Here is a 14539-nt window from a genome sequence, read left to right on the forward strand (position 1 = left end):
TCCGGATGTATGTTGTAGTCAAACAATATGTGTAGGGCTGAACTTTACCTGCTCCTGATCTAAACCTTGACTTCTTTTGAATAGGTCTTTTCCCTGAATATCTGTAATAACCCCTGATGCAATTGTGAGAGGTGAAGCTTATACACCTCAAAAGAGGGATTTCTGAACAAGGCGGAGTTGCTAGATCTGATCTGTTTTTTTCTTTCTTACCATCTATTCCCAGAATGGGTGAAGTATAGATATCAATGAACTGCAACTCCCAACCTTTTTCAGCTCTAACTCCTTTGGATTCATCAAAGGCCTAGTGCATGCTTTTAGGCATTGATGCTTTCTGAGGATGCTAGAACCGTTCTTCCCCAACGGCCAGGATCATTCTGAAGTGTCTTAGAAACACCCATTTGGTCTGCTCCTCTTTGCTGCCTAGTGCTGGATCAGCCTTTTGTAGTCAATGACACAAGAGCCCTGCTTGACGAATTGAATTAAGAGGCAGTGCCTTCTTGGAAGTCACACAGTGGCTCCTTGGTTGTGGGGTTTAAATCTTAATTTAAGTAAATGGTCATAATTACTTAGAAGCCAAGAGAATTCAAGTACGTTACCTTTAACCAAATTGGGGGAAAAGGAGTGGTGAATCTAATCTACTGCCTCTAGTTAAACATTATTATGTTAGTGAGCGGAGGCAGAGCTGGAAATGGAATCTTTGTACTTAGCTTATGCAAGATTTCACCAGAGAATAATTAAGGAGGAGGGAGTATGAAATACAAAAATATTAGGAATTGCAATAGGTTCACTTTGCTTGGGCTTTTGTGGAAGTTTAGGTTTGAGATCAAAGAGCATCTCTTCCTTCTTTTCTTTCCATCTTCCAAACCAGTTGTGATTATGTCGACCCATCCTTTGGCCTTTCAAAGAGGTTGCAGTGAGCTCAGCTGGGATGACCTTTCCCAGCCCTTGTAGCTTTCTCATGAGGAGGCAGAGAACAACCCAAGGGACCAGTCTGGCCCCAGTATAGAAACATCATGCTCCAAAATCAGAAACAGTCACTCAACAGCTCACTTATTTGGAAGAGCACGGCAAGGGTCAACGGTGATGTAAGGCTCCTGGGACTTGCCTTCCAATCACCAAGCCACCCAAGCCCACTTTCCCTGAGTCTTTTAAGCTGCTGAAGAACTTACAGGCCCCCCTTCCCTTCCCACACACTTAATTGTGTATTCAGAATTGTTTAGTATATTAGTGCTCTGCTGGCATTGTCAATCTGTTACAATTCTAGGCTAAAAGAGAAACCCATAGCATCTAACAGCTGGATTCTTTGGCAACAAAGATATATGAATAACACATGTAGTAGTGATAGTAGTAATAAGAGCAACAGTAACAGTGGTAGTACCTTTTCTTAAATAATTCTTAAATAAAAAACAATATCAAATAAGTATTAAATGAAAAAAGTATCAAAATACTGTTAAGTTCTCTACAAAGACTAGAATAGGTGTGGTTCTGCATCTGTGGGTTACGTTGAGACTGGAATAGTACAAAAGGAAAATGGAATGGGCCGGGAAGAGGAAAATCAGGAAAGTGTCTTTAATTGTTCACCTCATAGTTACATAAATGTGCTATTACCCAGATACTCTTGAAAGGAGAGGAGCTATACAAGTGGTTGGCCTTCTCTTGGCTGAACTCACTGATTTAGTAGATACAGGGTATGAAGTCAACAAGGCTGACTTATAATTAAGAATTGTGAACACTCTAAAGCCTATATACCACTATTTGTTCCAACTAGAGTTAAGCCATTGCATCATTGGTATTTACTTACATGTTGACTCACCATTTGACAATTGATTTAGTGGATCTCCTCTATTGAACAGGATATCAGAGTATAATCTAAACATAGAAAATAGCTCACATACACTGGGGAGTTGAGATAATATGTCAAATTTTCTCTGAACAAACACAGTTATATTATGCAGTGGAATGTAGAGATTGTAGTAAATAACAAAAACAAGATGGAGTCATTCAAAGGGAAAAATATGGACATTAAAAGTTCAAGATTCCTGGAGACAAAATATGTAAGGAGAGCCTGAAGGATGTATGTAGCCTGGAGAAAAAAAGTCTTTTAAGAAACGGTGTCAGAGATATATTACAGTGAAATATTGAGGCAATAGAACCCAGATATTATGAAAATGTTAATAAAAGTATTCTACACATAGACAGTGTAGCTCCCATGCTTGTTTGTATATGCTGTGAGTCTGTTTCCCTGTATTTCGGTGTATCAGATGGCCCATGGGAATAAAAATGTGGTCAGCAAACCTAGAACAATAACCAAAACAGTACTTTCTGAGATGCCAAGAAATGAAAGACCTGCTTTGTCTTATATTTATTAAATAACTGAATAAATTACTTTAAAATTACTTAGTGGAGCAGTTCATTCAATTTGCTCATTGACAATATTACAACTAGGAAATCTTTATTTACTGAACTATATTTCTGTTTCTTTATCAAGCATCAGATGGATACGGGTCGGGAAAGTAATGAATGAAGCATCTGAGGCAAACCAAGCTTACTCTTCATAACAGAATCAAGCATGTTTTTAAAAATGCTAAAAACTACACCAGACTATATAAGCTTATAACAACAACAAAATACCAATTGAAAGCAACAGCAAAAAGAAATATTTTTAAATGCATACATTTTTTAAGTCCTGGGAGATTTTATTTTCAAATCTACTCCTGTTATCTGAGCGATAACAACATAGACAGAACTGGGAAATGTTTCTTTTTGGCAGCATAGGTCTAGCTGAGGAATTTGGGGAACTGACATCCAAAAAAGTAAAGTTTTCCAGGTCCCAAGTGTATGCACCTGGGAAATCTTTTTGAAGGAAGAATGATGAGACCTCCATCAGAAATCTCTTCTTAGTCACCATTGCCTCATCTGAGTCAATTCTGAACCATAGCAACATTTGTTTCTTTGTAATGTAGGTTTCAGAGGTAGGGAGGGGGGGGCAGTTCTGGACTGCAATGAGTAGATTTAAGGGTATCTCCTCACAGGGAAGGTCTCTGTTTGCACAGACGCAAAGTGATCTCAATTAGTCAATATATATGTTCTATATATTGTATCTGATACTATTGATGTTTTCTGCCTTCAAGTCATTTTCATCTTATGTTAACTTTAATGCAAAACAAAATGAAGTGTTTTCGGGCAAGATTTGTTCAGAAAAGGGATTGTCTTTGCCTTCCTCTGAGTGAATGTGACTTGCCCAGAACCAGTGGGTTTCAATGGCCAAGTGAGGATTCGAACCCCGGTCTCCAAACCATTACACCACGTTGGCTGTCATATCTAGTTACATTTATATTACAATTTTCTTCATTGGGCTAAAGGCAATACCCATGGGGTTTTTCTTGCTTTTTTATCCTGACAACAGTCTAGTGGAAAGATCTGGTCTGAATTTCATGGCTCAGCAAGGGCTCAAACCTGGATTTCCCTGGTTTCTTTCCAACACTTGACTAACCACGATGCCATATTGGCTACAAATTGTAATCCATTGATTGCCATGTTTGTCATCTCTGAAAATTCAGGTGTAGATTTTAGAAGTATTGACTGGTGAATTTATCAAGCTGACCTTAGGAAAATATCTTGGACTTGAATATCCAGAAATATGCCACCTCTTCTCTCACTGCAAATCATGTGTTTTTTTCTTATTTTTTTAAAAATGTTGTCCAGCTTTTTATGCAGAATGAGCAGATATTGCCCTTTCCCCTTTCAAACAAGGGGAACTATGTAGCTGAATCCATTAAACACAGATAAAATGTGTCAAAATAGGTTTTTCACTTTAAACTTTTTACAGTACTGATAGACTTCTAACATTGGTAAAAATTGAAGTCTGTCTGCCTTAAATAAATGGGGGTATTTAATACTGAAAATTCTCATGTTAAACTGCTGAGCCGCCGAACTTGCTGACCGAGAGAGCGATGGTTCAAATCTGGGGGTGGGGTGAGCTCCCACTGTTAGCCCCAGCTTCTGCCAACCTAGCAGTTCAAAAATGTGCAAATGTGAGTAGATCAATAGGTACTACTCCAGCAGTCATGCTGACCACATGACTTTGGAGGCGTCTACAAACAACGCTGGGTCTTCAGCTTAGAAATGGAGATAAGCACCAACCTCCAGAGTCAGACACGACTAGACTTAATGTCAGGGGAAAACCTTTATCTTATTCTCATGTTTGTTGATAAAATGATCAAGAGGAACCCCATCTTGTGATGAATAGAAAATATAGAGATTGGAAATATTGCCAGTCTTTCCTGGGGTTCTCAGATTTATATTAAAATATGTAAATGTATATGCAGAGTACTTTTAGATATTGTCTTCTATATATTTGTTTACCTAATTAAATTTTAATGTTACTCAATTAAAGACAATCTAGTAGTAAACAGCATGAGTTCTTTTACAAAATGTCATAATTATCAAAACTATTAGTACTAGAAATAATGTGAGATGGAAAAATGATTGTTAAAACTCTGAGTTATTGTAATGCCTCTCTAAATGGAGTCAAAATGAATAATAACCAGGTGTGTAGCTGAGTGCCATAACATGGGAGGCAGGGGGGAAAGGGTAGGACATGACTTTTGGCCCATGATATCATGACATTCCCAGACAGATGCCCAAAAGATGGGAGGGAGACATGCACCCTAAGATTAATGAGTTCATATCATGAGCTATTGATAAGAATCACTTCAAAACAATTGACACAATCCAGACAGAGAATTTCTGACAAGTTTAAAATGCAGATCAAAAGCCGTCTCCTTGATTACCGAGTTTTTAAATGGTAGGGCCAATTTCTTCAGCTTCCCCACTCACTCATATCGTAACCACAAGCCTTCTGGCCAGGCAATGTATATTTTCACATATCAGAATGTGCTGACATATACAAATGAGCACCATGGACTTTGTGGCTCAAATGCACATAATGAGAAATATGCATACCCTAAAAAAATCCCCAGTGCTTTATTTATTCTACCGTATTCCTCAGAGAGCAGACTGGGTGGGGAACATGGCTGCAGTTAGAGGACTATCCTGGTCTGGAGTTCATCAAGGCATGCATTATTGTCTATGACTCTAAAAAAGTATTGATCAGGACAGGGAGTCCCCTTAATGTATTGACACCGCACAAGAAGCAAAAGACTGATGCTGTCCTTCACTTTTTATTGCTTTTGAACTGAGACCTGAATACACAGCTAGAGAAGTTACTGGCACCAGGAAGTACCAAATCTTCCCTTATGAAAGGAGCAGCCACTTGACTGGAATGGTTGGAAGCAGCTGCCTAGCAGACATCATTAGTTTTGTGGTTGGGGTGGGATAAGTACAGCAGGCTAATGGCAACTGGTCTCTCAGCCCAGCATGCCTGGGAAGGGACAGACAATACGGTCTATTATTCAATCTTAAGAGAGTATAAATAGTTTGGACAAATAAGTCCTGGTTCTCTGTTCATTTGGCCATTTCTGAAATGGCAGTTGTTTGAAACAGGTGTAGCTGGTCAGCTGTCTTCCATCTCCGCTTCCCAAAGTTGTATATCATAAATATGTCATAATTGCAATGCAAAATGATTATATATTGCACAAGTATAATTTTTTCCCGTACATCTAACATTGAACACACCATTGTGCCAGTCATTGGCTACTGGTTAGGTTGTTGTCGAGTATGTTATCTATATATATAAAAGAGTGATGGCATCACGGCAATTCACAAAACAACAAAACTACAGGCCCCCCAACCTCAAAATTTGACAACACAACCCATCATCCACGCCTCAAGGTTGATACAACAAAAAGAAAAGAAAAATAAAGTCCTAATTAGAGGGAGAGCAATAATTTTTTTTATCCAATTGCTGCCAGTTTAGAGGGCTAATCTCTGCCCACTTGGTTGCCTAGCAACCAAGGGACAGCCAGGTTTCAGTTAGGGGACAGGCCGATTTAGGCCTCACTTAGACTTCTTCCACAGATTATCTAATTTGCACTGGATTATATGGCAGTGTAGACTCAAGGCCCTTCCACACAGCTATATAACCCATTTATAATCTTATATTATCTGCTTTGCACTGGATTATCTTGACTCCGCACTACCATATAATCCACTTCAGTGTGCATTTTATACAGCTGTGAAGAAGGGGCCTCAGATAATCCAGTTCTGAGCAGATAATATAAGATTAGAAATATACAGTAGAGTCTCACTTATCCAACGTAAACAGGCCGGCAGGATAAGTGAATATGTTGGATAATAAGAAGGGATTCAGGAAAAGCCAATTAAACATCAAATTAGGTAATCATTATACAAATTAAGCACCAAAACATCATATTATACAACAAATTTGACAGAAAAAGTAGTTCCATGCGCAGTAATGCTATGTAGTATTTACAGTAGAGTCTCACTTATCCAACACTCGCTTATCCAACGTTCTGGATTATCCAACGCATTTTTGTAGTCAATGCTTTCAATATATCGTGATATTTTGGTGCTAAATTCATAAATACAGTAATTACTATATAGCATTACTGTGTACTGAACTACTTTTTCTGACAAATTTGTTGTCTAACATGATGTTTTGGTGCTTAATTTGTAAAATCATAACTTAATTTGATGTTTAATAGGGTTATCCTTAATTCCTCATTATCCAACATATTCGCTTATCCAATGTTCTGCCGGCCCGTTTATGTTGGATAAGTGAGACTCTACTGTACTGTATTTACAAATTTACCACTAAAATATCACAATGAATTTAAAACACTGACTACAAAAAACATTGATTATGAAAAGGCAGACTGCGTTGGATAATCCAGAACATTGTATAAGCGAATGTTGGATAAGTGAGATTCTTCTTTAATATGAAATAATTACTGGGATAGAATAATGCAGAACAATATAATCTCTAAAACCAGGACAGTAAATAAACAGGGGAATTCCACACAGGAAACAATCAGGGCCAGCTAACACCTCCCAACAAAGTATTCCCATCATCAAAGTCTGCAAATCCTGTTTTCTCAGGGCCACAGACAGTAGAAGCACATAAAATATCGCAAACAACATCACTCTGAAAACAAGGGTATTCCAGACAGGAAACAATCAGGGCCAGCTAACACCTCCCAACAAAGTATTCCCATCATCAAAGTCTGGAAAATCCTCTGTTTTCTCAGGGCCACAGACAGTAGAAGCACATAAAATATCGCAAACAACACCACTCTGAAAACAAGGGAATTCCAGACAGGAAACAATCAGGGCCAGCTAACACCTCCCAACAAAAAATTCACTCAGGGAGGAAACAGCCAGGCTTTAAAGCTGCAAGGCCTAATCCTAATCATTTTTCCTAATTGCAGCATTCATACTTGCCTCCAACAAACAAAAAAACCCAATCAGAAATATTGTATATTCACAACCTTTAGGAAATAATATCCCCTGATGGTGCAGCGTGTTAAAGCGCTGAGCTGCTGAACTTCTGGACCGAAAGGCCACAGGTTTGAATTGGGGGAGCGGAGAGAGCCCCCACTGTTGGCTCCAGCTTCTGCCAACCCAGAAGTTCGAAAACATGCAAATGTGAGTGCATCAATAGGTACTGCTCCGGCGGGAAGGTAACGCCGCTCCATGTAGTCATCCCACATGACCTTGGAGGAGTCTACGGACAACGCTGGCTCTTCGGCTTAGAAATGGAGATGAGCACCAACCTCCAGAGTCAGACACGACTGGACTTAATGTCTGGGGAAAACCTTTACCCTTGACCTTAACTACCACCAATTCCTCAATACTTTATTTCCCAGACCACCATACTTCGCCACAGCAACGCGTGGCCGGGCACAGCTAGTGATTTTATATATTTTATGTATTAATTTTATCATAATTGCAATGTATTTTATGTTGTTGTATTTTTGTACATTACTGGGCTTGGTCCCCATGTAAGCCACCCCGATTCCCCTTGGGGAGATGGGGCAGGATATAAGAATAAAGTTATCAAGTTATTATTATCGTCTTTTGCATAGGATGCTTCAAAGAGTGTTTTCTGAAAATCATTTCTTGTTTTGACCGTATTCCCTTCAACCAAGCCAGATCAAGTCATTGCTTTAAAAACCTTTAATAGTGTATTTCTTAGGCTACTCCTTCTTCATTTACCACTTTCATGACCCATATATGCCACATGAAATATCTCCTGAAAACCTCCTATTTGCTGATGGTTTTAGATTACTGGTGACATCAGAACAGGAAGTCAATCTGTGATCATTTTAATCTTGCGAAAATGCATTCAAAACCAAGTCAAGCTGACTGTATACATAATCTTCCACTGTCCTCTAAGAACTTATTTTTCTGTGATTTGCATACCCTTGTGTATTTTTTGCTTAGGAAATCCCTAAGAAATTTATGGGACTGCCATAAGTCAACAGGCAACTTGAAGGCACATATACACAACCAATTGACACTATTTAAGAAATCAGTAAAGTTCTCAAATGTCTTCTGATAACTGAGTAGATTTCTAATTCCACAAACAGAAAAAAGTCAAATAATGTTAGAGAAAACAGCTGATTTTCCTTCATGTTTCCCTAATGAATGGTTCTCCTTTTACAGAACCCCAAAATGGTTTTGCAGGTATTGATTAAACACCACGAACAAAATTTGTGGAGGTAGCTATGTGTTGAGCAGAAAATTGCACAGAGATCTTTTTTGCTATCCTCAAATGTTTTGTGGTACCCCCCCCCCCCCCCCCCCACGAAAAGTACTACAGAACATTCACAGCCTACTAGCCTATAAACAAAAACATTTAGTGGGTCCTGAAACCAATTTTACTTATCCAGAACTGTGTGAATCAGAAACTGATTTTCCCCTAGTTTTTGAGGCGTGGTTTGTTTTGTAACCTCCAATTATTAGGTAGCTGACTAGAGAAAAGATGCCTTCAAGACATGGAGGCTTCTGCCCTACTTTTCAGAAGTGTAGATATGAGCCCCCAGTGGAGCAGTGGGTTCGAATCCTGGGAGCGGGGTGACATCCTGTTGTTAGCCTCAGCTTCTTCCAATCTAGCAGTTCTAAAACATGCCAATATGAATAGATCAATAGATCTCTGGTAGGAAGGTAACAGCACTCCATGCAGTCATGCCGGCCACATGACTTAGGAGGTATCTATGGACAACACCAGCTCTTCAGCTTAGAAATGGAGATGAGCACCACACCCCAGAGTTGAACATGACTAGACTTAATGTCAGGGGAAAACCTTTACCTAGGTTAGAGATCTAGAAAAGCTTGGGAAGATGTGGAAGGACTTAAAGATATGACTAAGTACAAGAGACGGAAATAAGCAATTAAAATGTGAGCAGAATTGTGTAGCATTAAATAACATGCAATGATTTATTCATGTTGAATTGTCACCTGATTGAGGGTGAGATTTGTGGCATAAAATGCAGAAATGATCTGTTTTGCATTTGTGCAGCATTACACATTTCCCTTGGGTAGCAAATTAAGGAGAAAGGGAAAGGGAAAAGAACTGCATAAACTTCACAGTTATACTTTGCTGGTGTTTGGTCAGCTAATGAGAAAACCTTATGGTTAATGTTAAATTCTAACCAAACGATGTGTTATATTTGCTCCTTTCATGCAAACTTTAGGGGAAAAAGAGAGGAAAGAAAGATTGTTTTCAAGAAATAAAACCTTTTTAGCCTCCAAAGCATGAACCTTCTGGAGGTAAGAAGTCAGATAATAAAAAACAGGTATCTCAAATATTATTCTTCAGAAGTAGGTAGGTGGCAGTCAAAACTGAAACCCATTTGAAATGGTAGGCCACCTCATTCATGTTATTTCCATCTGACTAGTAAATCTGCTCATTTTCTAAGGAAATTAGGAAAGTATGCTTGGCCCAGGCATGTAGCCGGGGGGGAGGGGGGGGCTTGAGGGGCTTCAGCCTCCCCCCCCCCCCGAAATTCTCAGGGTGGTCCGCGAGAAGGCCTTAAATTTATTATTTAAACTGTTGTGCTTATTCATATCATGATCTGAGCACCATGCTCAATATATCCCATATGCATGGGGGTATTGGGATAATGATACAAAAGGTTTGCTAGGGTAGATCCCCTCTCATTCAGACTCAGCCCCTCCCTCGCCCGAATCAAAATCTCATCCCCCCCCCAAATCAAAATCTCATCCCCCCGAATCAAAATCTCACCCCCCACCCCCTGAATCAGAATCCTGGCTACGGTCCTGGCTTGGCCTAAGACATTTTTCTAAATTACAGGAACAAATAGTGTCCTTTCAACATTTTAAGCCAGGAGGCATAGTACCCAAAGGCTGCCCAATTCGTTTTGGTAAATGAAGGAGACCATTCCACAAGCAATTCCCCCACTACTACCACCAATACAATACTAGCAAAGTAACATGAGTAATGTTGCCTGCTTAGTGGAAGGGCTATCCATTTGATGGAGCTCCACACAGAGACAAAGCCTGCTGAAGCAAATAGTTGGTTTTCTCATCAAATCTAGGATTTCATGAAAAGGCAGCAAATTGTTGTGTGTGTGTGTAAGTTGCCTCTTGATTTATGATGACTCCATAAACGTCATAGGGTTTTCTTGGGCAAGAAATACTAAAGGGTGATTTTGCCAGTTCCTTCCTCTGAAATATACTCAACAACACCTGGTTCACCTTAATGGACTCCAAGTACTAACTGTACTTGATAATTTTCCAAGATCAGATGGGATCTGGTGCCTTTAGGATATTTAGGCAAATTGTTAACTGTTAGTAATTCACTGTTATGTTTTGACCATTTGCTATAGGGAGAGTTTGAACTATAGAATTCACTAACTTTAGGACAGTCAAGGGATAGCAGTTAATTCAGGTTGGCTTGTTGCTACACTGAGACTATTTCTGTCAGTTTCCCAATTTGATCCTTCAGCTTGTATAAGCAGCCAGCATACTTTTACAGCAAGTGTCAGCTGAAGAGTCCAAAACCTGGCCCCATTCCATGAACAGAAGCAGCAGCTGGACCATCCTGGGTGCCTCTCCTCAACTCTGCCCAATCTTACCCCAGACAAAAAGCTCTTTTGTGCCAACAAGTCTGGAATTTTTATGGCAAGAAAAGGCAGGGGAAGGGAAAGCCCACATCTTTTGGGTAGAGGGAATGTCAGAGGGTTTGCGTGCAATGGGCAGCATCAACAGCAGTTGGCATGAACAGCTGGGCCCAGCCTGTGTGGATTCCCCACCACTTGCTTTGCTCGGAAGCTGCTGGATGGTTAGAAAGAGGCTCCTCAACTATGCAAGCAGTTGCTGAAGAAGCAAATGGTGGGGACCTCATGAAACAGCTGGTTGTAAAGAAAGTCAACAGAAGAGGAAAGAGAAGAGGTTTCTGGCCAACAGGAATTAGAATGGCAAGGAAGGATTTTTTTTAAAGCATTAAATGTTATGATATGTTATGTCCTGAACAACATTGATTCTATAGACCTAGAGAATTAATGTAATTTAAATGAGTGTTTGATGCAGTGATGTAATGTTTGGCAATAGAATGGACCCACTTAAATTAGAATAATCAGTTGATTTTAGGCTGCTTGGGTAGAGAATGTGAAAACTGGCCTAAATTCTTTTCTGGTTTTGATTAAAATAGATCCATTTAATCCATTACATTTGTCTATATGTTGACTAACCAGTCATCAATTGTTTGAATGAGTCTATCCTACTTGGAACTAACCAAGAGGATGCCAGCTGACTTTTTTTCAAACCACATAGATATACATGAGAGCAAGACAAAATAGTAAGTGGACAGTTTACAACCATATAAATAAGTTCTTACTATGTTAATCACGTTAATCTGTTGATATATATGATATAATGCCTAGGTATCCTAAAGGCACCAGGCCCTGCTTGAGTTTGGAAGCTAAGCAAGGTCATCCCAGATTAGTACTTGGATGGGAGACATTAACTAATGCTAGTTGCTATGGGTTGTATCTTAGAGAAAGGCAATGGAAAACCACCACTGAATATTCCTTGCCTAAGAAAAACCTGTGAAATCCACGGGGTCCCCATAAGTCAACAGAAAAACTCATATGCACTTGGTATAACAGGCTGAACAAAATACACCTGCATGAGGAAAAACTTTTGTTTTTTAATATTACACAATCATGACTGTAAAAGATTCAAAATTCAGCATGTTATATCTCAATAGTTTAACTGAGGGATTGAAATAAGAGAGATTCAAAGAGATAAATTGTAGCAGCAATATGCCCAAGTTAGTATTTGTTGGAGAACCCAGAACAAAAGGCTAAAACTCCTGATTCTACTTGGCGTTTCTTCAGTAGAATATGGAGAACAAAACACATGAAGAAGGGTTGAGGAGCTGGGCATGTTCAGGTTGGTGAAGAGAAGACGAAAGGGTGCCATGATCACAGTCTTTAAATATTAAAAGGGCTGTGAGAGAGGAGACCGCATTCTTGTTCTCCACTGCCCCAGAAGGCAGGAGCAGGCCTCATGGTTTAAGGTTTTGGGGACTAGAGATTTCAGTTGAACATTAGAAGAAACTTCTTGATGGCAAGAGAGGTTCAGCAATGCAACCCATTGCCTAGAGATGTAGTGGGCTCCTTCGGTGGATGTCTTCGAAAAAGGAATTGGGATGCTTTAGCTGGAAATCCTGCATTGAGCAGGGAGCTGGATTTGATGGCTCAGGAGGCTCCTTCCAACTTTATGACTCTATGATTCCACTTGAATGAGCGGCAAACTTTTTCCCACCATTAGCACACAGTAAGATAACTGACTGTATTCATCCATGTACTCACTCCAAACTTTATTTTTCTATTTCTCACTCTCTTGCATACCTGATTTGCTAGTTTTCCAAAAATCTGAACTGTAGGTTTTTGTTGCTTTCTCTCTGACTTCAGTGTTCTTGACCCCAATTGCTCTCTGCCACAAATATGTTCCTTCTGTTTGTTTTTAGCTAACTGACCACTTTCCCTAGAGTCACAAAAGTATTGCTTGTCCCAAAACTTGGAGGTACTGAAGATGGAGAGAAACAGTTAAGTTGAAGCTGTTTTTACCTCTTCAAAACAGCAACAAAAACAGCAAAAGCATATACTGATTCCCTGAAGTCATGTCCCACAGCACTTTGTGTCAAATTATGATATCTTGAAGAAACTTACCTTTCCTTCTTACTCCTAAATATTTACTGGGAGGTTAATTTCAACCATATGCCATCAGAATATTCTAGACAGTGCATCCTTGTCATTCTGGAAATTATAGTTCAAAAAAGTAACTTCTTAGAAATCTAAATTTTCTATGGAGACAGTTTACCAGAGCACAGAGTTGCTCAGGAGGTCTTAAGTGAGGCTTGGCCATCAGACCTCAGCCTCTCGGCTCACCAGTTTGATTATATACTAAGGCTACCATTTCATTTCAGAAACCATTTTCTTCATCTGCAAGGAACAATTTTACTAAGGGCAAAGGACTTTAAAACATATTTCTAAGAAAATCAATGTATGGTCTCAAAACTGTTGGCTGAGGCTATTTTAATATATTAACATCCCTGTGGTGGTTATTTGTCTGTCTGTGCCCCTGTTCAGAAGATTTCACGTCACTTTCTGTCCCTGTGAATTTTTTTAAATTGACTTGTTGTGGAAACTAGAATATGTAAAAAAGCTTCAGTGGTGACACCTTTCCCCATGATAACTTTTCAGGTGTGAATTTCCCTTTGGAGAGGTGGATTTCTCTCAGTTCTTGTTTTCTCACCTCCATTCTTAACTATGAATCATTTGTAAATCGATGTTTGTAACTCGGGGACTGCCTGTATTATATTTTGTGAGTAGCATTAGGTTCTTCTTAATTTGAACATGTTTCCTGGAAACTTTTAATGTCCAGCTGCGAGCCACAGCTGGCCTGAAAACACAGGAAAAGAACTCTGGCCTTCTCCAAATCCTATCCAACGGCAAATGCCTTGTGTGGTCCGGACTTCTCAAATTCAACGCGTTGGAACAGCAGGGATCCTCTCTGCTCCTTTGCCCTTCTTGCTAATTCTGTGGTTTCTGCGGAAACTCGGTTTTCCCAGAGCCTCCATTCACATTTCTCAGGCAGTATCATGTCTGTTGGAATCGAACAAAGGCAGTAGCCAGATGGAAAAGAACAGGATCGACCTTTGTTGGGTCCTTGGCACAAGGTTGGTTGATCAGGTTGGCCTGGCGAGTGCCGTTCTCTGCCAAAGGAACAGAGAGTGTGTTTGCTGGAGCTTGTAAAGACTCCATGCTGAATGAGCTATCTAATTGAAAGCTTGCAGTGAATAGCAACAATCTATTTCTTGCAACTGTTAAAGCTAAGGGTTTTGGACTGAATGTTAACTTCAAATATTTGGACCAGCACCACCACCACCACCAGTAGCACACACCATTTGACTTCTGACGTAACAGGAAAAAGCTGTCCGCCCTTTATTGCAGGAATCCCTTTTCTGAGCCAGACATGAGCAAGAAATCTGGACATCACGGCAGATAGCTTTTCAGACTCTTGGAGCGAGTACAGTAGAGTCTCACTTATCCAACACTCGCTTATCCAACATTCTGGATTATCCAAC

This window comes from Anolis carolinensis, chromosome 1, assembly GCF_035594765.1.
Source record: "Anolis carolinensis isolate JA03-04 chromosome 1, rAnoCar3.1.pri, whole genome shotgun sequence".
In the NCBI taxonomy this organism is placed as follows: domain Eukaryota; kingdom Metazoa; phylum Chordata; class Lepidosauria; order Squamata; family Dactyloidae; genus Anolis; species Anolis carolinensis.